The following is a 22,649-nucleotide window of genomic DNA, read 5'->3' on the forward strand; positions in this document are numbered from 1 at the left end:
TGTTTAACTTGTCTATAATAAATCAGGTCCTATCAGTGAACCAGACTGTGCCTTCAGACAGTGTTTCTCGTCTATGTGACGAATTTGCAGACATTTTTGCACTGGGCCTTGGTTGCGCTAAGAACAATGAAGCCCATTTGGAACTGAAAGTAAATGCACAACCGAAATTTTTCCGAGTGCGCAATGTTCCCCACACATTGCGTGATCAGGTCGCAAGAACATTAAACGATTTAGAATCACAAGGTGTGATTGGACGTGTGCAGGATTCTCTCTGGGCCTCATCCTTAGTAATTTTGCCAAAACCTTCCGGAAAATTGAGACTTTGTGTGGACTTCAAGGCTACAGTGAATCCACAAATAGTGACTGCAACTTTTCCTTTACCCCGCCCGGAAGATCTTTTTGACAAACTGTGCCTGGGTAAATATTTTTCGAAATTGGACCTAGCAGATGCGTACTTGCAAATACCGGTGGACGAAGAATCCCAGCGCGTTTTGGTGGTTAACACGCATCTTGGTTTGTACCGCTTCAAAAGCCTGCCATTCGGGTGTGCATCCGCCCCTGCATTGTTTCAGCAATATCTGCAAACTGTTTGTGCCTCGGTCCCTACTGCAGCAAACTATCTGGACGATATTGTGATCTCCGGAAAGACAGAAGAAGAACATTTAGCCAATCTCAGAACATTATTTCAGGTCTTGCGACAAAATGGTCTCCGCTTGCGGAATGACAAATGTGTGTTTTTTGCTCGGGACTTACCCTACCTGGGACATGTAATCAATGTCCAAGGCATACATCCTAGTCCAGAGCACCTCCGTGCCATACAGGACTTGTCTTCGCCGCAGAATTTGAACCAGCTACAGAGTGTGCTGGGAAAAATCAATTATTACCATAAATAAGTGCGCCACGCCTCTTCCATTTCAGCTCCGCTTCATCGCTTACGCCGTAAAGGTGTTCCGTTCGTCTGGACGACGGAATGCGAACGCGCCTTTCGCCGGTTGAAATCGGCGTTGCTTTCCAATACTTGCCTTACGCCATTCGATCCCCAGAAACCCCTTTTGTTGATGGCAGATGCATCGGATTTCGGGATCGGTGCTGTGCTTGCGCACAAAGATGGATCGCATGATCGCCCTATTGCCTTTGCGTCCAAATTGCTCTCGTCTGCGCAAAGAAATCATTCACAGATTGAGAAAGAAGCGTTGGCTCTCGTCTTTGGTGTTACTAAGTTTCACGATTTCTTGTATGGTCGTCACTTTACCATCATCACACACCACAAACCTTTGACATCGATTTTTCATCCGACCAAGCCTGTACCTCCACGTACAGCGCAGAAATTCATTCGCTGGTCTATTTTCCTCTCGCAGTACCGCTACGATATCTTGTATCGGTCCACTGCTAAGCACGGAAACGCCGATGCGTTGTCCCGTTTGCCTGTTGCTGAGAATAGAGCATTCGATTCTTCCGAACTTGCTTGCATGTTCATTGATGCGGAAACCGACGACGTGGTCGAATCGTTTCCGATTGATTTTCGTCGTGTAGCTACAGCCACAGCTGCAGACCCTGTCCTTGCTACCGTTCTGCGTTTTGTTGCTACGCAGTGGCCCTTGTCAAAGTCACGGATCGAGGATCCGTTGGTTCGCCGATTTTTCGCTCAAGAGGAGGAGGAGATTAGTGTTTAACGTCCCATCGACAACGAGGTCATTAGAGACGGAGCACAAGCTCGGGTTAGGGAAGGATGGGGAAGGAAATCGGCCGTGCCCATTCAAAGGAACCATCCCGGCATTTGCCTGAAGTGATATAGGGAAATCACGGAAAACCTAAATCAGGATGGCCGGACGCGGTATTGAACCGTCGTCTTTCCGAATGCGAGTCCAGTGTGCTAACCACTGCGCCACCTCGCTCGGTTGCTCACAAGGAGAGACTTTTTGTACGACGTGATGTTTTGCTGTTGCGTTCTGATAATGATCAGTCCAGGGTCGTGGTCCCACGTTCGTTACAGTCCTCTGTCTTACGGTCTCTCCACCAAGGACATTGGGGTATAGTGCGCACGAAACAACTTGCTCGTCAGCACTGTACTTGGTTCGGAATCGATGCCGCGATTACGAATATGTGCTCTTCTTGCACGGCGAGTGCCGAACAACAATCCGCACCACCGCGGAAATTCTTTGCATCGCCGAAAGCCACTTCCCCTTGGCAACGCTTACACATAGATTTTGCTGGTCCATTCCGGAATGCTCGATGGTTGGTTGTCGTAGATTCATTCAGTAATTTTCCTTTTGTTGTCCGGATGTCTTCCACGACGTCATCTGCCACCATACAAGCGTTATCGGCTATCTTTTGTATTGAAGGTCTTCCACAGACTATTGTTTCCGACAATGGCCCACAATTCATGTCCGCAGAATTTCAGTCATTCTGCACGGCCAATGGTATTCAACATCTGACGTCCGCGCCGTTTTCGCCTCCGTCAAACGGTGCCGCTGAACGTTTGGTCAGGACTTTCAAGTCACATGTTGAAGTTGAAAGAGTCGCTTTCTCGGGAGGAGGCGTTATTGCTCTTTTTGTCTTCGTATCGCTCTCAGCCCCGAGATGTTCGCTCGCCGGCTGAGTTGCTCCACGGTCGTCCTCATCGCACCTTAATGTCTTTGCTGCATCCGCCACATCAGTTTCCTGTGCAGCGGCAGCCACCTGCTTTTGCCCCAGGCGACGTTGTATACTATCGCAACTATCGAGGTTCACGGCGTTGGCTCGTAGGGCGCATTCTTCGCTGCCTCGGCCGCGCTATGTATCTGGTTTTGGGGGCCTCTGGTGAGGTGCGCCGGCATCTCAATCAGCTGCGCCTCTGTCGTCGCACGGGTTCTGCCGCTCCCCGTCTGCTTTCAGCGACGGTGCCGTCCGGTCAGCGCCCTGGGGACCCATCTACTGGCTCGCCTCAGCCCTAGGTGTTGCCGACGCTGCCTTCCATTTTGCCCCATGGCAACGCGCGGCCGCCGCCGCCGCCTGTTCTCCCGCCGGCGATTCCCGCAGTGGACGCGTCGCGGCGACCGCCGGGCGCCTCCCTGGGTCACGCGCCGCCGATCGCTTCCCGTGACCAGTTGTCCTCCGACATGGAACTCTTGCCCGCTCCGGACCACATGGCGTCGTCGCCCGTCGGGTGCCCCGTCCCGATGGAGGTCGACCCTTCGGCCCCTCCTGTCTCTCTACGGGCGCATACACCGCATGTTGACGTGCACCCTGGACTAGGTTTTCAGGCGTTTCCTAGCTCCCCTCGGACGGAATGGCAGGGTGCGGGTGGCACAGCCTGGCCTGTCGTTAGGCTCCCCACCTCGTCGCATACGTCAACATGGGGTCCTCTCCACGGCGGGCGGAAGCCTTATGCCACAACCGTCCGCCGATTTGCGGGGGAGGAATGTGGTGTCACCGCCAGACACCACACTTGCTAGGTGGTAGCCTTTAAATCGGCCGCGGTCCGTTAGTATACGTCGGACCCGCGTGTCGCCACTGTCAGTGATTGCAGACCGAGCGCCGCCACACGGCAGGTCTAGAGAGACTTCCTAGCACTCGCCCCATTTGTACAGCCGACTTTGCTAGCGATGGTTCACTGACAAATTGCGCTCTCATTTGCCGAGACGATAGTAAGGATAGCCTTCAGCTACGTCATTTGCTACGACCTAGCAAGGCGCCAATATCATTTGCTATTTATCTTGTGATGCATGTACCGTTAAGAGCTATGTTCACCACTTATGGATTAAAGTTAAGTATTCTACCAGCTACGTACCTTTTTTATTAGACTCAACTCCTATAACTGTTCCAGACCTCACGCCAGCCTGCGTGAGCTTAAAAGCGTGCATTTCGGCCTCCTCTAGCGTTGGCTCTTCTGCCAACACTTCAGTCGCATTGTCTCAAAAGTTCCCAGGTGTCTGATCTACCAGGTGACAGGCAGCCTGGACGCTAACAAGCAAGTCTTTATCCGTTTCTACGGGGGATTCATACACCAACGTCATTATGTAACAACGGACGGAAAACTCAAGAAGTGTTAGGTCTGTGCTGACTTGGAAATGCTCGTAATGATTTTTTTTGTGTTCATGGAGTCGGAATGCGACACATTCTCACGTAACTCTGATGACAGTAATCAGAGCTGGTTGTAGTTGCACTGCCCATTACGTCGTAAGAATTCTCTGACTATTGCACTGTGGTTCGGGCTTTCATCTCGTAGAATTTATTTAGTGTTGAAATTGCTGGAATTTCAATGCGCTCTCGATGCTTTTACGAGGCGACGGTCCTTGCTACCTCTGAGGTAGACAGCATTGGTCACGCAGCGAAGCTCGTTCAACCAAGAAAAAGTCTTAAGCACGTACCTCTTCCAGTGTACTGTATTGTTTGAAAGAGTACATCGGTATGTATATGTGCAGCACTTTCATCATTAATTCGGTTCTACGTGGACCCAAAACAAATATTTAGCCTCCATATAGTCAAAATGATCGACCCACATTAATATATTAACAATAATTCTTCAACGATATAAGATTTTCTCTCGTAGTTCGTAGAAAAATAATTATTCAAGGAATAAACGTTGCACGAAGCGGTCAGTTTACCACAGACCTTCTGTTTTCATCGTTTTCCGCACTGTTTTTTGTCTGTAAGGCACTTACATAATTGCGGCAGTATACCACACACCTTGCTGTTCTTAGAGGAGGATTGAAACATCTGGTAGAGTCAGTAGTGTCTCAGATTGTTAAGAACGTCGTCTTGCTGGTCATCGTAAAGCCTACTGTCGTTTCCGAGCGCAAAATGTGTTGAAATAAACTCCCTAACGGAAGGAGTGGTTTCAGTGACAACGCTTATGGCACCCCTTGAGGCCTACTAGTGTCGATTCAGAGCGTCGGTATGTCTGAAATGTTTTCCTCTGTCACCCACAAGAAAGCAGCGTGAATTCAACGCTGGGTGTCGCAGTACTGACCTCCATCGCACAGGCGCCAGAAGAAGGGGTCAGATGTGGGTAAGAACAGGTGTGACGGCCTTCCCATCGTGGGGCAGGCTCACGATAGCACTGGCAAGAATTGTGGTGACATTTTGTGCTAATATGACGTATTTAATCAACCTTACAGCTCTCACGAAACTCCGAGCTCCAGCCATTTTATCGCATGGGTCGACATCTTGCGGTTTGAAGCTTCTTCGAGACCGATCGTGACTTGGCAGGGCACAACACTTTTGAATCTTTACATAAAAAGGCTGTAGGCAACTTTAAGCTAAAACTCAAGCGCAGGCATGCCAATGGCAGATAATTATGGGGTTTCTAAAAAGTTCCCTTTGAAATGTATTGCGTAGTGTAGATGTAACAAATAAAAGTTTTATTAGACCATATCGTGATTTGGAAGGTTAAGTTTCTGGCCTACCTTTACTTTCGCAAACCTCGCTTTCGACGAAGATTGCGGGGCGTGTTTCATTTTTCTTCGACCTCTACTTCCTCCCTAATCTGTTGCTAACTTCGTCCACTTTTCAGTGCCACACATGTTAATAAATCTTCTTTCTTTCTCCTCTGCGGTTTTTTCCTTCACTTCTTCATTGTGGGAGTATTTCTTCACTACATACATCGTAGACAACACATTTAGCTCGTCGTTGTTGTTTCCGCTTGTTTCCTTTGCTCTCCTATTCTTAGAAATTCATGGTTGAACAAGGTACCATTGGCTGAAAATATACCCTGAAGCGCGGAAGACTGGTATAGGAATGCGTATTCGAATACACAGAAATGTCAACAGGCAGAATAAGGCGCTGCCGTCGGTAATGCCCATCTAAGACAACAATTGTCTGGCGCTGTAGTTACATCGGCTACTGTTGCTACAATGGCAGATTATCGTGAATGAAGAGAGTTTGAACGTGGTGGTATAATAAGTGCACGAGTGATGGAACACAGCGTATCCGAGATAGCGATGAAGTGGGGATTTTTCCGTATGACCATTTCACGAGTTTACCGTGAATATCAGGAATCAGGAATGCGAAAAAAACATCAAATCTCTGACATCGCTGCGGACGGAAAAAGATCCTGCAAGAGTAGGACCAACGACGACTGAAGAGAATCGTTCAATGTGACAGAACTGCAACAACATCTGCACACTGCTGCAGATTTCAATGCTGGGAAATCAACAAGTCCCAGCGTGCGATCCGTTCTACAAAACATCATCGATATGGGCTTTCGGAGCCGAAGGCCCACTCGTGTAACCCTCATGACTACACGACACAAAGCCTTAGGCCTCGCCTAGGCTCCTCAACACCAACATAGGACCTGAAACACTTTGCCTGATCCGACTAGTCTCGTTTCAAATTGTATTGAGAGGATGGACGTGGCAGGTATCGAACCCGCCCCTCAGCAGGCGGACATTTTATCGCAATTTTCGTCCTCTTTCCGAGATCTTTTATGGCCGACATCTGAAATAAGCAAATCGCATGGCTGTTCATGCCAGTGGAGGCTCTGTAATGGTGTGGGGCGTGTGTAGTTTGAGTGATATGGGACCCCTGATACGTGCAGATACGACACTGACAGGTCATACGTACGCAAACATCTTGTCTGGTCACCCGCATTCATTCGCGTCCATTGGGCATTCCGACAGACTTGGGGATTCCCAGGAGTACAATGCGTGGGAGGACACGTCCTGAATTCCTACAGAGTGGCTCGAGGAATACTCTTCTGAGTTAAAACACTTCGCTAGCCACCAAACTTCACGGGAATGAACATTATTGAGCATATGCAGGATGCCTTGCAACGTGCTGTTCATATTAGATCTCCCTCCATATCCTCGTACTCTTGTGTATTTATGGACTGCGCTGCAGGAGTCATGACATCAGTTCCCTCTAGCACAACATCAGACATTAGTCGAGTCCACGCCACGTCGTGTTGCGGCACTTCTGCCTGCTCGCGGGGGGCCCTACATGATATTAGGCTGGTGTGCCAGTTTCTTTGGCGCTTCAGTGTGTTTCATCCAGCGTAAGATAGACAGGTGTGGAGCGTGATGTAACATTGGTTGTTTATCTTAAGGTGCATCAAATGGTTTCAGGCCTTAGAATATTCAGGATACTTATAGAGATCACGAGTGGCAGATAAGTAACCAAATTTCAAGTTTGTAATTACAATACTATAGAAGTTACACGGTTTCCTCACTTTTCTAAAATAATTTGTGTCCCTTGGCGTTGTGTTTCTTCCGTCAAGGAAGGAGAATATCTGTTCAGAGAAAAATGCCTTGTCATATATCGTATTGATAAAGTAGTTTTGTTTTGATCTTGTCCTATTTCCCAGGGACTTTATAGTTTCGGCTGAGATTTTATCGCAGTTTTCGTCCTCTCTCTGAGATCTTTTATGGCCGACATCTGAAATAAGCAAATCACACGGCTGTTTTTCCAAAAGTTAAACGTTCATAAACAGTAGCACATATAGGTTCTTGTTTAGCTTGTCTTCTGTGTAAAAGACGGAAACATTTTTGTGGTGGCTATGAGACATTGTTCGTTATGCAGGGCGAGTCACTAACTATTGCCACCAAGAATAACTCCGAAAGTATGATAGGAACTGAAAAGTTTGTGGCACAAAAGTTGCGTGGGACAATAGGGGCCATAATATGACGTTGGGTCTTCGTTGCTAGGTGGGGTCGCTTCAGAGACATGAGGGTCAACTTTGTTTTCTTAAATGGGTACTATAGCTTGGTACGTATTTCATGACAGCGGCCATCGAGACGCATCCAGTTATGTGTAACAGTAAGGTCTTTGAAGGTGAACTAAGGTGGCAAAGGTGGCATGAACATCCATTTACAGAAGTGATGACCATTGGTATCAATGCAGTGCTACAACCTTCTTATCATGTATTGAGTGGTATTCCTTATCACATCGGCACTTATCGAAGCTGATGTTCTGACAATTTTCTCTCGTATATCTTCAGGTGTAGTTGGGACGTCTTTATAAACAATGTCTTTTACGTATCCCCACAAGAAAAAATCCAGAGGCGTCAGATCTGGCGAATCCAATGATATGGGAATTGTCTCTGCAACTCATTTCTATCCATCAGCGAAAAATGTACCGGACACCCATCGTGTTGATACCGCATTCTGTTCCTTGTTCCTAAAGGCATTTCTTCCAATAACGTATCTAATGTTTCCTGCACGAATGTGTGTACTTCCTATCATTAAGATTACCTTCGATGAAATGGGGTCCTATAATTCTGTCCTGCAGAATCCCACGCAATAGATTACTGACCACGGTTTTTGGTGTGCAACTTGTCGCGGCAAACATGGATTTCAGTTGCTCAATATTGCATGTTACGCAAATTAAAATTTCCATGGTTCGTAAATGTAGCCTCGTCAGTAAATAAAATAAATAAATGTGTCATCACTCTGAATCTGAATCTGAATCTGAATCTGAAGTTGAGCCCATTGGCAGAATTCAATGCGGCGCATACAATCCATATTAGTTACCTCTGGTGGAGACTGATACGGTAACGATGATATTTATGGCGCCGGCCGGAGTGTCCGAGCGGTTCTAGGCGCCTCGGGCATGGGTGTGTGTGTGATGTCCTCCGGTTAGTTAGGTTTAAGTAGTTCTAAGTTCTAGGGGACTGATGACCTCTGAAGTTAAATCCCACAGTGCTCAGAGCCATTTGAACCATCTTTTGATATTTATGGCGATGCAGAACACGAGCAACACTACTCTGGCTCATGCCAGATTCCCTTGCTATTTGACTTGAATTAACACTAGGATTTCGAACCACAGTTGAATGTTTACCAATATCCGTTTCCTCGTTAGTAACTTTCCTTTGCCGGATGTTTCCGATGCGTTAACGATCCAGTTGTTCTCAATTCATCATACACGAATATAAATGTACGACGTGTAGGGTGAGTACGCTGAGGATATCTGTCAGCGCATAAGTCTCTAGGTCTCACTGAATTTCGTTGGCATTATCCGTGAATGAGAAACAATACGACTTTTTCTTCAAAGGAATACATCACTCACATTCGATTTCTTCGACGATACTACTCTTACCGCTCCTATTAGTGTTGTATTGCGAAACCGTCGAATGGTGTCTGCATGTCAATGGCACGTTCGATGGATACGCCGTATTCGGCGAATATTTACTACTTGCACGATAAACGAGAGAGAATTGTCAAAGCATGTGCTTCGATAAGTGCCGAAGTGTTAAGGAATACCACTCATTCGATGATAAGAGTCCGCAGCTCGTGGTCGTGCTGTAGCGTTCTCGCTTCCCACGCCCGGGTTCCCGGGTTCGATTCCCGGCTGGGTCAGGGATTTTCTCTGCCTCGTGATGACTGGGTGTAGTGTGACGTCCTTAGATTAGTTAGGTTTAAGTAGTTCTAAGTTCTAGGGGACTGATGACCATAGCTGTTAAGTCAAATGTTTCAAATGGCTCTGAGCACTATATTTGATGATAAGAAGATTGTAGCACTGCATTGATATCAATGGTCATCACTTCGAACACGTTCTGTGAATGGACGTTCACGCCACGTTTGTGACCTTCGTTGACCTTCCAAGACCTTACTGTTACACATCACTGGATTCGTCTAGATAGCCGCTATCAGAAAATGAGTACCAAACTATAGCATCCCATTTAAAAAGACAAAGTTGACCTACATATCTCTGACGCGACACCACCTAGCAACAGAAAACCAACGCCATCTTACGGCCCCCGTTGTCCCATGCAACTTTTATCCCACAAACTTTTCAGTTCATATTACACCTTCGGAGTTATTCCAGGTGGCTATAGTTCGTGATCCACTCTGTATATCTTTCACGATGAAACGCGTGAAGCCGCTTTAGGGATGAGTTCCATGAAGAACTATAGTGTTACACATAGACGCTATACGCCCCGGTGCAGTGTTATACTAAATATCTCAATGGTGCAATTTCACCTAATAACTACCACAGTTCCGTTTCGAGGACACGAAGTCTTTTTTAACCTATGATTTCAATTTCTGATGACGTCTGAGTTGTCATTAGAGAAACCGGGTCAAATATTAGTATTGTAATGCAAGCCTGCTGGCAACTGTTTCAGGCGAGAAGCCATTTACAAGGCCTTCTATGTCCCGTCGTTGCAGAATGCCGTTGTTATCTGCGGAGGGTCGCAGACACGCAAGGCATTAAAGAACGTGTTGCATAATGCTCTCTGTTTCGTGAATATGTGTCCCCGCACGAAAGGAGAGGACAGAAATGCCTGCTGCGAAATTCCCAAACAATCTACACTGCTACACAAAATGAAAAGACGCACCCTGAACACCGGCTTGTATGTAAATGATTACACCTGAGTTTCGATGCATTATTATTATTCGATACGATATGATGATGAAGTCCCATACTCCGAGAAGCGTAGGGAACGATGCGGGAGACCCTCACCGCCGACCAGGCAAGGTCTTAGCGGAGGCGGTTTGCCATTGCCTTCCTCCGACCGTAATGGGGGCGAATGATGATGATGAAGACAACACAACAACACCCAGTTAAATAGAGGCAACGGAAATCGCTGACCCCACCTGGAATCGAACGCGGGGCCCCGTACACGGGAAGCGAGAACGCTACCGCAGGACCACGAGCTGCTGATTCGATACGATATATGATGAACATAAACAGCGTCAAGTTTTGAGGTAATCGCTGTAAAGCACATGCAGATGATGCAGACTCATCTGAGACAGCGCTATCTGAACCCCACAGAGTTTCAAAGTGAGTCTGCATTTGACCGGCTTGTCGATGTTCTATGCAATTTCCCCAAAACATTGCAACAGTCAGTCGGTCTCTTAAAAGCGTTCTGTGTACTCTATAATGCGTTATGTCAGAGATAAACGGATTATAATGTGAGTCAGTTGTTGGTGTGGGTGTTTCTGTTACGAAGATGATGGAAGTGTTTTGGTGTTACAAGAGGCACCATGCCTTAGAGTTATACAACGTACAGGGAAAGCTATAAAACATCGTTCGATAAGTCACAACACGGATGAAGGTGTATGTTATTGTGACAAAAAATAAGGGGAAGACTGCCGCAAGAGTCACTGTAGAACTGAAGGCCCATCATGCGAACACTGTTAGCACCAAAAGAAGAGAAGGTATTTCCACAAGCTGCAAAATGCAATGCGAGCTGGAGTTGCAAAACCACACATCAGTGGTGCAAATGCTCGTAGTTGGAAAACTTAGGATCGAAGCGATTAAACCTCCGCTATGGAGCAATGGACTTTACTCATTCGGTCGGATCTGCAGACTGTTTCCAACTTCTGGCAATGTTTACTCCCAAGAGTGAAGCCTGGCGATAGTTTGGTGATGATTTGGGCTGCCATATGATATTATCCGCCAAGGATTATGTCACCATTTTGGCTGATCAGATCCATCCCATGGTACAATGTTTGTTCCCCATTGGCGACGCTTTATTCCAAGATGACAAGGCCCCTGTTCAGACAGATCGCATTGACCACCACTGGTTATGTGAGCACGTGGATGAACGGCCTCATACCCTTGGCTACCACATGCACCAGATCTCAGTATTATTGAGCCTTTTTGGTCTGCTTTCGAAATAAGGATGTCTCATAGGTATCTACATCCATCATCGTTCAATGCAATTACCACTGTTTTGCAGCAAGAATGCTATAAAACAATAAAAGTACTGTATTTATGCATTTCGAAACGACTGGAAGATGATTTGTATGCCAACGGTTTTCCTACGCTTTATTAGGCAAGGCAGTGTATTGTGTTCTTGGGGTCTCCCATATTTCCGCCCACTCTATGTGACGCAGCATGTGAAAGTTGCTTTGTATGGACTGGTTACTCCCGTAGCCGAAATTGCAGATCTGATGATGATTCTAGAGAAACCGAAACCGGTCATGTGTATAAACATTTTTTGCGATCAAGACGGATTATAAACAACATTAGAATCTTTACTATTGCAAGAAAATAGCCCTCGGTCACTATTTTTAACGAATTAACCGGGTTTCAACACTGCTAGGAGTGAGCACGTGGATGAACGGCCTCATACCCTTGGCTACCACATGCACCAGATCTCAGTATTATTGAGCCTTTTTGGTCTGCTTTCGAAATAAGGATGTCTCATAGGTATCTACATCCATCATCGTTCAATGCAATTACCACTGTTTTGCAGCAAGAATGCTATAAAACAATAAAAGTACTGTATTTATGCATTTCGAAACGACTGGAAGATGATTTGTATGCCAACGGTTTTCCTACGCTTTATTAGGCAAGGCAGTGTATTGTGTTCTTGGGGTCTCCCATATTTCCGCCCACTCTATGTCACATGTGACGCAGCATGTGAAAGTTGCTTTGTATGGACTGGTTACTCCCGTAGCCGAAATTGCAGATCTGATGATGATTCTAGAGAAACCGAAACCGGTCATGTGTATAAACATTTTTTGCGATCAAGACGGATTATAAACAACATTAGAATCTTTACTATTGCAAGAAAATAGCCCTCGGTCACTATTTTTAACGAATTAACCGGGTTTCAACACTGCTAGGAGTGAGCACGTGGATGAACGGCCTCATACCCTTGGCTACCACATGCACCAGATCTCAGTATTATTGAGCCTTTTTGGTCTGCTTTCGAAATAAGGATGTCTCATAGGTATCTACATCCATCATCGTTCAATGCAATTACCACTGTTTTGCAGCAAGAATGCTATAAAACAATAAAAGTACTGTATTTATGCATTTCGAAACGACTGGAAGATGATTTGTATGCCAACGGTTTTCCTACGCTTTATTAGGCAAGGCAGTGTATTGTGTTCTTGGGGTCTCCCATATTTCCGCCCACTCTATGTCACATGTGACGCAGCATGTGAAAGTTGCTTTGTATGGACTGGTTACTCCCGTAGCCGAAATTGCAGATCTGATGATGATTCTAGAGAAACCGAAACCGGTCATGTGTATAAACATTTTTTGCGATCAAGACGGATTATAAACAACATTAGAATCTTTACTATTGCAAGAAAATAGCCCTCGGTCACTATTTTTAACGAATTAACCGGGTTTCAACACTGCTAGGAGTGAGCACGTGGATGAACGGCCTCATACCCTTGGCTACCACATGCACCAGATCTCAGTATTATTGAGCCTTTTTGGTCTGCTTTCGAAATAAGGATGTCTCATAGGTATCTACATCCATCATCGTTCAATGCAATTACCACTGTTTTGCAGCAAGAATGCTATAAAACAATAAAAGTACTGTATTTATGCATTTCGAAACGACTGGAAGATGATTTGTATGCCAACGGTTTTCCTACGCTTTATTAGGCAAGGCAGTGTATTGTGTTCTTGGAGTCTCCCATATTTCCGCCCACTCTATGTCACATGTGACGCAGCATGTGAAAGTTGCTTTGTATGGACTGGTTACTCCCGTAGCCGAAATTGCAAATCTGATGATGATTCTAGAGAAACCGAAACCGGTCATGTGTATAAACATTTTTTGCGATCAAGACGGATTATAAACAACATTAGAATCTTTACTATTGCAAGAAAATAGCCCTCGGTCACTATTTTTAACGAATTAACCGGGTTTCAACACTGCTAGGAGTGTCTTCCTCAGAATTTAAATCAAAGAATGGCCTATAACGTGGTCACAGAATTATGACTAAAAACGTATGATACAGAGTAGAGGTACAGAATCATCTTGAAAGACTGGCAATACTTATATGTCATTTATAAAATAATAAATATCCGAAAACGGCATTAGTCACAAAGATATTTAAGAGCCGGCCGGAGTGGCTGAGCGGTTCTAGGCGCTACAATCTGGAACAGCGCGACCGCTACGGCCGCAGGTTCGAATCCTGACTCGGGCATGGATGTGTGTTATGTCCTTAGGTTAATCAGGTTTAAGTAGTTCTAAGTTCTAGGGGACTGATGACCACAGCAGTTAAGTCCCATAGTGCTCAGAGCCATTTTTTGATATTTAAGATAAAAGATTGTGATGGCGAGCCACTAAGGGCTGCTCGTTACTTAAGCGGTTACAGGTTGCAAATGGACTCCATGGAGTCTATTTGCAACCTGCAACCGCGTAAGTAACTTCTAGCAGTGTTGAAACCTGATTAATTTCGTTAAAAATAGTGACCGAAGGCTGTAACTATTCACGGTCTCGGAATCTATTTGAACTTCTTGGGACAGAATATAGACGAAAACTTTTGATGAATATTGTAGAGAAACAGAATCCCACAGATCTATTAATTGTATGACTAAAATCCACTGATATTGAAACACAAAAATTTATTTACTTTGATTGCTTTCGCTCTGCATTTTCCTTATGGACGCTCAGAATTGGTAAAACGTTGACCACACCGTGTGTTATGTTACGGGAAGTGTATAAATTCATTTATCCTAGCTGTGTCAAACCCATATGGGACACTACTACGTCCAACCATGCATTCTGTATATAATAGATTACATTCGTTTGGGCACGTATTGCATAAATTTTCTTATACCTAGTACGGAATTCAACGGTTCTATCTTGTTATGGTATAAACAGTGAAGTGGAAGTGGCTACAATGTTTGTGTTTGCAATTGATCACTGGATTGAAGAGAAGATTATGAGATACAGAAATTCTTTGCGAGTCCTTCGCAACTAGTTATGTCCCAGGTTTTGCCCCATCTGAACACTACAGACAGATCGTCATTCATCTGGACGATGCCAGTATTTACATCTTCTAAGACTGTTCCTTAAGAGAAGCTGGAGGTTGGTGTCAGTGACGTAGAAGGAAAGCGAAAGCGGACTCGGTTCCGCTTCCTGTAGCGCTGACAGAGGAACTTGCTTTCCTGTGCGGCTCTGCATTCCCACGAAGAAGATGATGCTGTCCGTTCCTCAATTCACTACGAAATTACTTCATCACGCCGTCTGAAAATTTTTTCTACGATATCTTTGTGAGCAGCATATAAAAGTTTATACTATGAAATAATAGACGTTACTTCTGGTACTGCGACTAAACCAGAATTTGGCTTGCACTTACTTGTTAGAATTTTGAAATTAGAAATTTTGGGATCATACGAGATTACACCAGTGGATGGTTACATGTCGATGGATTCAGTGATGCTGCTTTAGTCTTGGTGAGCGTTTAACAGATGTATTCTTGTACAACAATTATACAACAATGTTGCGACAAATTGCCCTAGGGTTCAATATTAACTAACCAACCTTAAATGGTTTGTTTCTTAAAAATAAACACCAGCAAATGAAGAATTTTTATAGAAAAATGCTGTGGGAAATCGAAGAGGGCTAGTGTGAAATGGCTTGTATAGAAAATTAGTAGATGTGTAAACGCTACTAATTTACCTACTCGACACATTTAAGAGCTAGGTTTAGGCGAAAATGTATCTGATTTTTCGAAATACACCACTACAAAGTTTTCCCGCTTCATAATTACGAGAATACCTTAATGTTTACTTATCATCAACAACTGTTTCGTTGACAGACGTGTTTCAGTTAAGAAGGCGAAAACATGTAAGGTCTCTGGAGAAACACAGTTTCAGTAGGAAAATGAAATAAAGAAGCCAGATGTGCATCCGGTGGTATAGTAATGGCTGTGGTATCGTATATCACACTAAAAAAGATGATGTTCTAATGTAGGGAATCTGCGTCGGGATATTTATAGAAGTGAACTGTAACTTGTGTTGGAGATTTGACTGCCGCATTTCCTTAGTTTGACGAAATTAATATTTTCTATGTGAAAATATCAACGAAATAATGCGCTTGTTGAAAAAATTCTTGTGTGCAGGTCGTGGAGAGATAACGGTAAAAACTGCTTGAAGTTTAGATATGATCTCCTGTGAGTACAAAATTTGAATTTCGTGTTAAATTGTAAGAAATGAAGGAGTATACAAAGGGAACTTCGACGTTCAATACTATCATTAGATTTTTTTTTTTTAAGTTCCACGTACGTTCACCAACAAAAGAAGAAAATTCCACATTAACTGAAAGGTAACAACCAATGTTGACCTGTTGCTATAGTCAATGTAATTCTGGCATGAACTTCCAGCTACAGGAATATCATTCATAAATAAGCCACTGAGATAAATTAGCAAGTGACCTTATAAATGTAATCCTGCGCTCACCCTCGTCGAACTATGAAGAGTGAGTGCCGATGCTACTTGCTCACTTGTTGGCAATTAATATTTACTGTCGAGGACTTCTGACGTTGGCCATCTTTGGTCGTTGCTACTTGTTTATGATGTGCATGTTGTATTTCTGCATACGGCGTAGTATGGTCCTTTGCCGGAGAGGTTACACTCATCAAGGGCCCTATCGAACCTTTGTGGCGTACGTCTGATTGTAACTTGGCCTCAGTTAAACACACGCCTTCCCGGACAACGTAGTGGGTTACATTAGTATTTATAAATCTCCGAGCCTCTAACAAAATTACGAAACTGACTTCAGACGTGTATTGTACAGTCTTAAGATTGAATTACGTAATTTTTTTTAAGTAAAAGGACACTACACGATACAGACGAAAGAACTTCGCGGAGTGCGAGGGCTGTTGGTGGGAGCACTGAACGCCACAATTTTCAATTTAGGAGAAACTGCTTCGAAACTGATGATGTTGTCTAACGCAGTGTGTAGGGATTTTTAAAAAGCTTGTTCTTTTTAAAAGACTGAGGCACCCTGAAATAAAAGTCAATGCTTTCCACAAAGTAGTGGTTATGAAAACGAAGACGAATAATTGAAATTGAAATACATCCCGAAAACATACGTACCGCAATAGAAAAGACACCGACTCACGAGTTACTAAAAGGTTTAATGTATGCATATTTAGAAAAAAGGAAGCTTTCAAAGTTGTTGTTGTTGTTGTTGTGGTCTTCAGTCCTGAGACTGGTTTGATGCAGCTCTCAATGCTACCCTATCCTTTGCAAGCTGCTTCATCTCCCAGTACTTACTGCAACCCACATCCTTATGAATCTGCTTAGTGTATTCATCTCTTGGTCTCCCTCTACGATTTTTATCCTCCACGCTGCCCTACAATGCTAAATTGGTGATCCCTTGATGCCTCAGAACATGTCCTACTAACCGGTCCCTCCTTTTTGTCAAGTTGTGCCACATACACCTCTTCTCCCCAATTCTATTCAATATTTCATCATTAGGTATGTGATCTACCCATCTAATATTCAGCATTTTTCTGTAGCACCACATTTCGAAAGCTTCTATTCTCATCTTTTCCAAACTATTTATCGTCCACGATTCACTTCCATACATGGCTACACGCCATACAAATACTTTCAGAAACGACTTCCTCACACTTAAATCTATATTCGATGTTAACAAATTTCTCTTCTTCAGAAACCCTTTCCTTGCCATTGCCAGTTTACATTTTATATCTTCTCTACTTCGACCATCATCAGTTATTTTGCTCGCCAAATAACAAAACTCCTTTACTACTTTAAGTGCCTCATTTCCTAATCTAATTCCCTCAGCATCACCCGTCTTAAATAGACTACATTCCATTATCCTCGTTTTGCTTTTGTTGATGTTCATCTTATATCTTCCTTTCAAGACATTGTCCATTCCGTTCAACTGCTCTTCCAAGTCCTTTGCTGTCTCTGATAGAATTACAATGTCATCGGCTAACCTCGAAGTTTTTACTTCTTCTCCATGGATTTTAATACCTACTCCGAATTTTTCTTTTGTTTCCTTTACTGCTTGCTCAATATACAGATTGAATAACATCGGGATAGGGTACAACCCTGTCTCACTCCCTTCCCAAACACTGCTTCACTTACATGCCCCTCGACTCTTATAACTGCCATCTGGTTTCTGTACAAATTGTAAATAGCCTTTCGCTCCCTGTATTTTACCTCTGCCACCTTTAGAATTTGAAAGAGAGTATTCCAGTCAACAATGTCAAAAGCTTTTTCTAAGTTTACAAATACTAGAAACGTAGGTTTGCCTTTCCTTAGTCTTTCTTCTAAGGTAAGTCGTAAGGTCAGTATTGCCTCACGTGTTCCAATATTTCTACGGAATCCAAACTGATCTTCCCCGAGGTCGGCTTCTACTAGTTTTTCCATTCGTCTGTAAAGAATTCGCGTTAGTGTTTTTCAGCTGAGACTTGTTAAACAGATAGTTCGGTAATTTTCACATCTGTCAACACCTGCTTTCTTTGGGATTGGAATTATATTCTTCTTGAAGTCTGAGGGTATTTCGCCTGTCTCATACATCTTGCTCACCAGATGGTAGAGTTTTGTCAGGACTGGCTCTCCCAATGCGGCCAGTAGTTCCAATAGAATGTTGTCTACTCCCGGGGCCTTGTTTCGACTCTGGTCTTTCAGTGCTCTGTCAAACTCTTCACGCAGTATCATATCTGACATTTCATCTTCATCTAAATCATCCATAATATTGTCCTCAAGTACATCGCCCTTGTATAGACCCTCTAAGTACTCCTTCCACCTTTCTGCTTTCCCTTCTTTGCTTAGAACTGGGTTGCCATCTCAGCTCTTGCTATTCATACAAGTGGTTCTCTTTCCTCCAAAGGTCTCTTTAATTTTCCTGTAGGCAATATCTATCTTACCCCTAGTGAGAAAAAATCCTCTACATCCCTACATTTGTCCTCTAGCCATCCCTGCTTAGCCATTTTGCACTTCTTGTCGATCTCATTTTTGAGACGTCTGTATTCCTTTTTGCCTGCTTCATTTACTGCATTTTTATATTTTCTCCTTTCGTCAATTAAGTTCAATATTTCTTCTGTGACCCAAGGGGTTCTACTAGCCCTCGTCTTTTACCTACTTGATCCTCTGCTGCCTTCACTACTTCATCCCTCAGAGCTACCCATTCTTCTTCTACTGTATTTCTTTACACCATTCTTGTCAATTGTTCTCTTATGCTCTCCCTGAAACTCTGCACAACCTCTGGTTCTTTCAGTTTATCCAGGTCCCATCTCCTTAAATTCCCACCTTTTTGCAGTTTCTTCAGTTTTAATATACAGTTCATAACCAATAGATTGTGGTCAGAGTCCACATCTGCCACTGGAAATGTCTTACAATTTAAAACCTGGTTCCTAAATCTCTGTCTTACCATTATATAATCTATCTGATACCTTCTAGTATCTCCAGGATTTTTCCATGTATACAACCGTCTTCCATGATTCTTGAACCAAGTGTTAGCTATGATTAAGTTATGCTCTGTGCGTAACTACCAGACGGCTGCCTGTTTCATTTCTTAGCCCCAATCCATATTCACCTACTATGTTTCCTTCTCTCCCTTTTCCTACACTCGAATTCCAGTCATCCATGACTATTAAATTTTCTTTTATCATACATTTCTTCAATTTCTTCATCATCTGCAGAGCTAGTTGGCATGTAAACTTGTACTAATGTAGTAGGCGTGGGCTTCGTGTCTATCTTGGCCACAATAATGCGTTCACTATGCTGTTTGTAGTAGCTCACCCGCACTCTAATTTTTTTATTCATTATTAAACCTACTCCTGCATTACCCCTATTTGATTTTGTGTTTATAAACCTGTATTCACCTGACCAAAAGTCTTGTTCCTCCTGCCACCGAACTTCACTAATTCCCACTATATCTAACTGTAACTTATCCATTTTCCTTTTTAAATTTTCTAATCCCGCTGCCCGGTTAAGGGATCTGACATTTCACGCTCCGATCCGTAGAACGCCAGTTTTCTTTTTCCTGATAACGATGTCCTCCTGCGTAGTCCCCGCCCGGAGATCCGAATGGGGGACTGTTTTACCTTCGGAATATTTTACCCAAGAGGACGCCATCATCATTTATCCATACAGTAAAGCTGCATGCCCTCGGGAAAAATTACGGCCGTAGTTTCCCCTTACTTTCAGCTGTTCGCTGTACCAGCACAGCAAGGCCGTTTTGGTTAATGTTGCAAGGCCAGGTCAGTCAATCATCCAGACTGTTGCCCTTGCAACTACTGAAAAGGCTGCTGCCCCTCTGCAGGAACCACACGTTTGTCTGGCCTCTCAACAGATACCCCTCCGTTGTGGTTGCACCTACGGTACGGCCATCTGTATCGCTGAGGCACGCAAGCCTCTCCACCAACGGCAAGGTCCATGGTTCATGGGGAAAAAGTATCAAAGTATCAAATCTTTAATAGGCAATGCTTTATTTCCGTCGATATGGAAACATCTATTTTGATGAAATTATATCGATTCACTTGCATCCGCGTAGCAACCGAAGCATTTTCTGCACTAATTGGATTACTTTTCTAACCATTTTCTATCCATACAACTGCGTTTGCTTGCCATTTGAAAGCGCTCACGATTTAGACCGTACAAAAAATCAAAGATAAAATAAAATAGAAATAAATAACGAAATGACAAGCAGACGCGAGATAAACACGCGCTTTTTGGCTGTTTACCATAAACGAATCATTTTACGGAAGGAAACATAATTGAGAATAATACTTCCGTTAATGATAATGCCATCTGTGATACTATCCGAAACTAACAAGATACCTATTCCGTCGGGAACTTTTATAGCACTTCATCGGTACTTTCGAGCGCCAGAGCAAATTCAGTAAATTGCGGTTTTAAGAAATTATTACATTTATGACACATTTTACATGAATGAATCTTAAAAAATAGACTCTCTAAGGAATATTTTACGCCATCAAGAATTTAATATAAAAAAAGAAAAACCCTGACTCTACAGAAATCCAGGAATAGAGTTCCTATGGCTGCTCATCCACAGTTTGGAGGATGCTGCACCAGAGAAGGGCAGACTGAGTTTCCTACTAACGATACGTTCTGAATCTGTGCTAATTCTCGGGCAGAACCTTCTGTGTCTCAATAAACTCCTAACTTCTCTTGTCAGAGGAAAGTGTGGAAGAACGATCTTATCAAGTTCTTGCTGAACCGAAATATGGACCTTTATGAAGCAAGCAACTTGAGTTGAAGACAGATGTCGCCATATTTCATAATTACGCTGGTCAATGGGAGTTAACAAGTTAGTTTCTGTAGATGGAACACTGCTGAAAAAAACATTCTCATCGCCAGATTTTAGATGTTATAAGGAATATACATGGTGGCATATAGTTCCTTACTTAGTAATTTCAAAGAATATTTTTATGTTTATAATGAGTAGTTTTAGCTTTTGAAAAAAACAGTTTTTAGTTTTTCAAAAGAAAATTTTTCCACTTTCGAAGGAGAGTTTTAATCCTTGGAAGACATATTGATAGTTTTTGGAAGAAGAGCATTAGTTTTCCAAGAACCGGTCTTAAATGTTAAAGACTTTTTAGGTAAGTGTTCTAATTTTATTTAGAAAAATTTCAGATTGTTTTTAAGATTTAGAATGAGATATATTTCTTTTTTTCTAAGAAGGAGTTTTAGGTTACTTCTAGTCAAGAATTTTAATTTTTGGAAGAAGTGATTCAATCTTTCAAAAAGTGTTTTAATTTTTCTTGGAAGAATTTCAATTTTTTAAAGAAATAGCTCTTTGAATCTTTAGAAGAAGGGAACTGTTTCTCATATCTGAGTTTATTGTTTCCCGAAGTGGAAATTTTTCATGATTTTGAATAACTTTTTTCCACTTAGTAATAAAATATTCTTCGTCTATGTTTTTTGAAGAAGAGTTTCGGGTGTTTCGAGAGAAGAAGTCTAATGTTAGTATGAATTATTTTAATTTGTTGAAGAATAGTTTTCATTTTTCTTTTATTTTCTCTGCTATTGAACTTACGATAACGGATTTTAGAAAAGAATTTCTTTCAAAAAACAGTCGTCTGTAATGACAAGAGTGATGTACCTCCAGCTGTATTGTCGCATGGAATGAGCCGTTCGCGCCCGGGGCAGCAGGCCAAAGCAGCTGTGTCTGTAGAAGGCAAATAGTGACGAGCGCCATGCCGGGATGGCAACCAACACATGGAGAAAGTGGCTGGGCGCTCAGGGTGACACCGACTTCGAAGTGAATGATACCGGTCCGACTTCGTTCAGGGGACGACGACTGACACTGGGTATATTCAGCCTCGAGAAGCCACCTGAACGGGAGGTAGTGGCTCCAAAGTTCGTAAGTTTGTTAACAGATGGGAAAACAGCGTGCTGAACTGCATCATTGCGTAACCGACAACGTGGGTGTTTCAAACAATGCGGAAAAATGTCGTGCGTGGTTGCAATGCCCACAGTTCATGTGGTATCAGAACGACACCATTGTAGACGGCAGGTGGGTGTTTCGGGATTGATTACGGCGTTAGTCCTTATTATTAATGGAAGAAGACAACAACTGGGGTCGAAAGAGTTATATTACACAAGCATTGTGTTCTATTTTGTGGTCAAAATAGGTCAATTTCCAGTCAGAAGAAGAAGTATGCATCGTAAGACCTCAGTCACTCAGAAACAGGGAACCAGTTCAAGTCAGTATCTTATTTTTCCAATAAACGGTCCTCCGCAACTGTAATATATTCAGAAGGAAAGTCTTGCTGGAAACACCGACGGCTGATTCACGTTCGTCGAAAATACTGAAACACCGTTAGCTGGGTGATATGTTGAGTATCTAGTCTATCGAGGTAATAGTTTTAGGTCATGTTCTGGACCCAGAGAGCGAAATCAGATTGCGTACGAAGTAAAAACACTTCAGAAGTCAAGATTGCTACAGTAAAGTGCCGAAGCATTCATAATACAGTCCTTCAATATGCTGTCCTCCAGGGCAGCTTTCCTGCTCAAATTATACTCTAAACCGAGAA

The sequence above is a fragment of the Schistocerca serialis genome, chromosome 10 (assembly GCF_023864345.2).
Source record: "Schistocerca serialis cubense isolate TAMUIC-IGC-003099 chromosome 10, iqSchSeri2.2, whole genome shotgun sequence".
Taxonomy (NCBI): Eukaryota; Metazoa; Arthropoda; class Insecta; order Orthoptera; family Acrididae; genus Schistocerca; species Schistocerca serialis.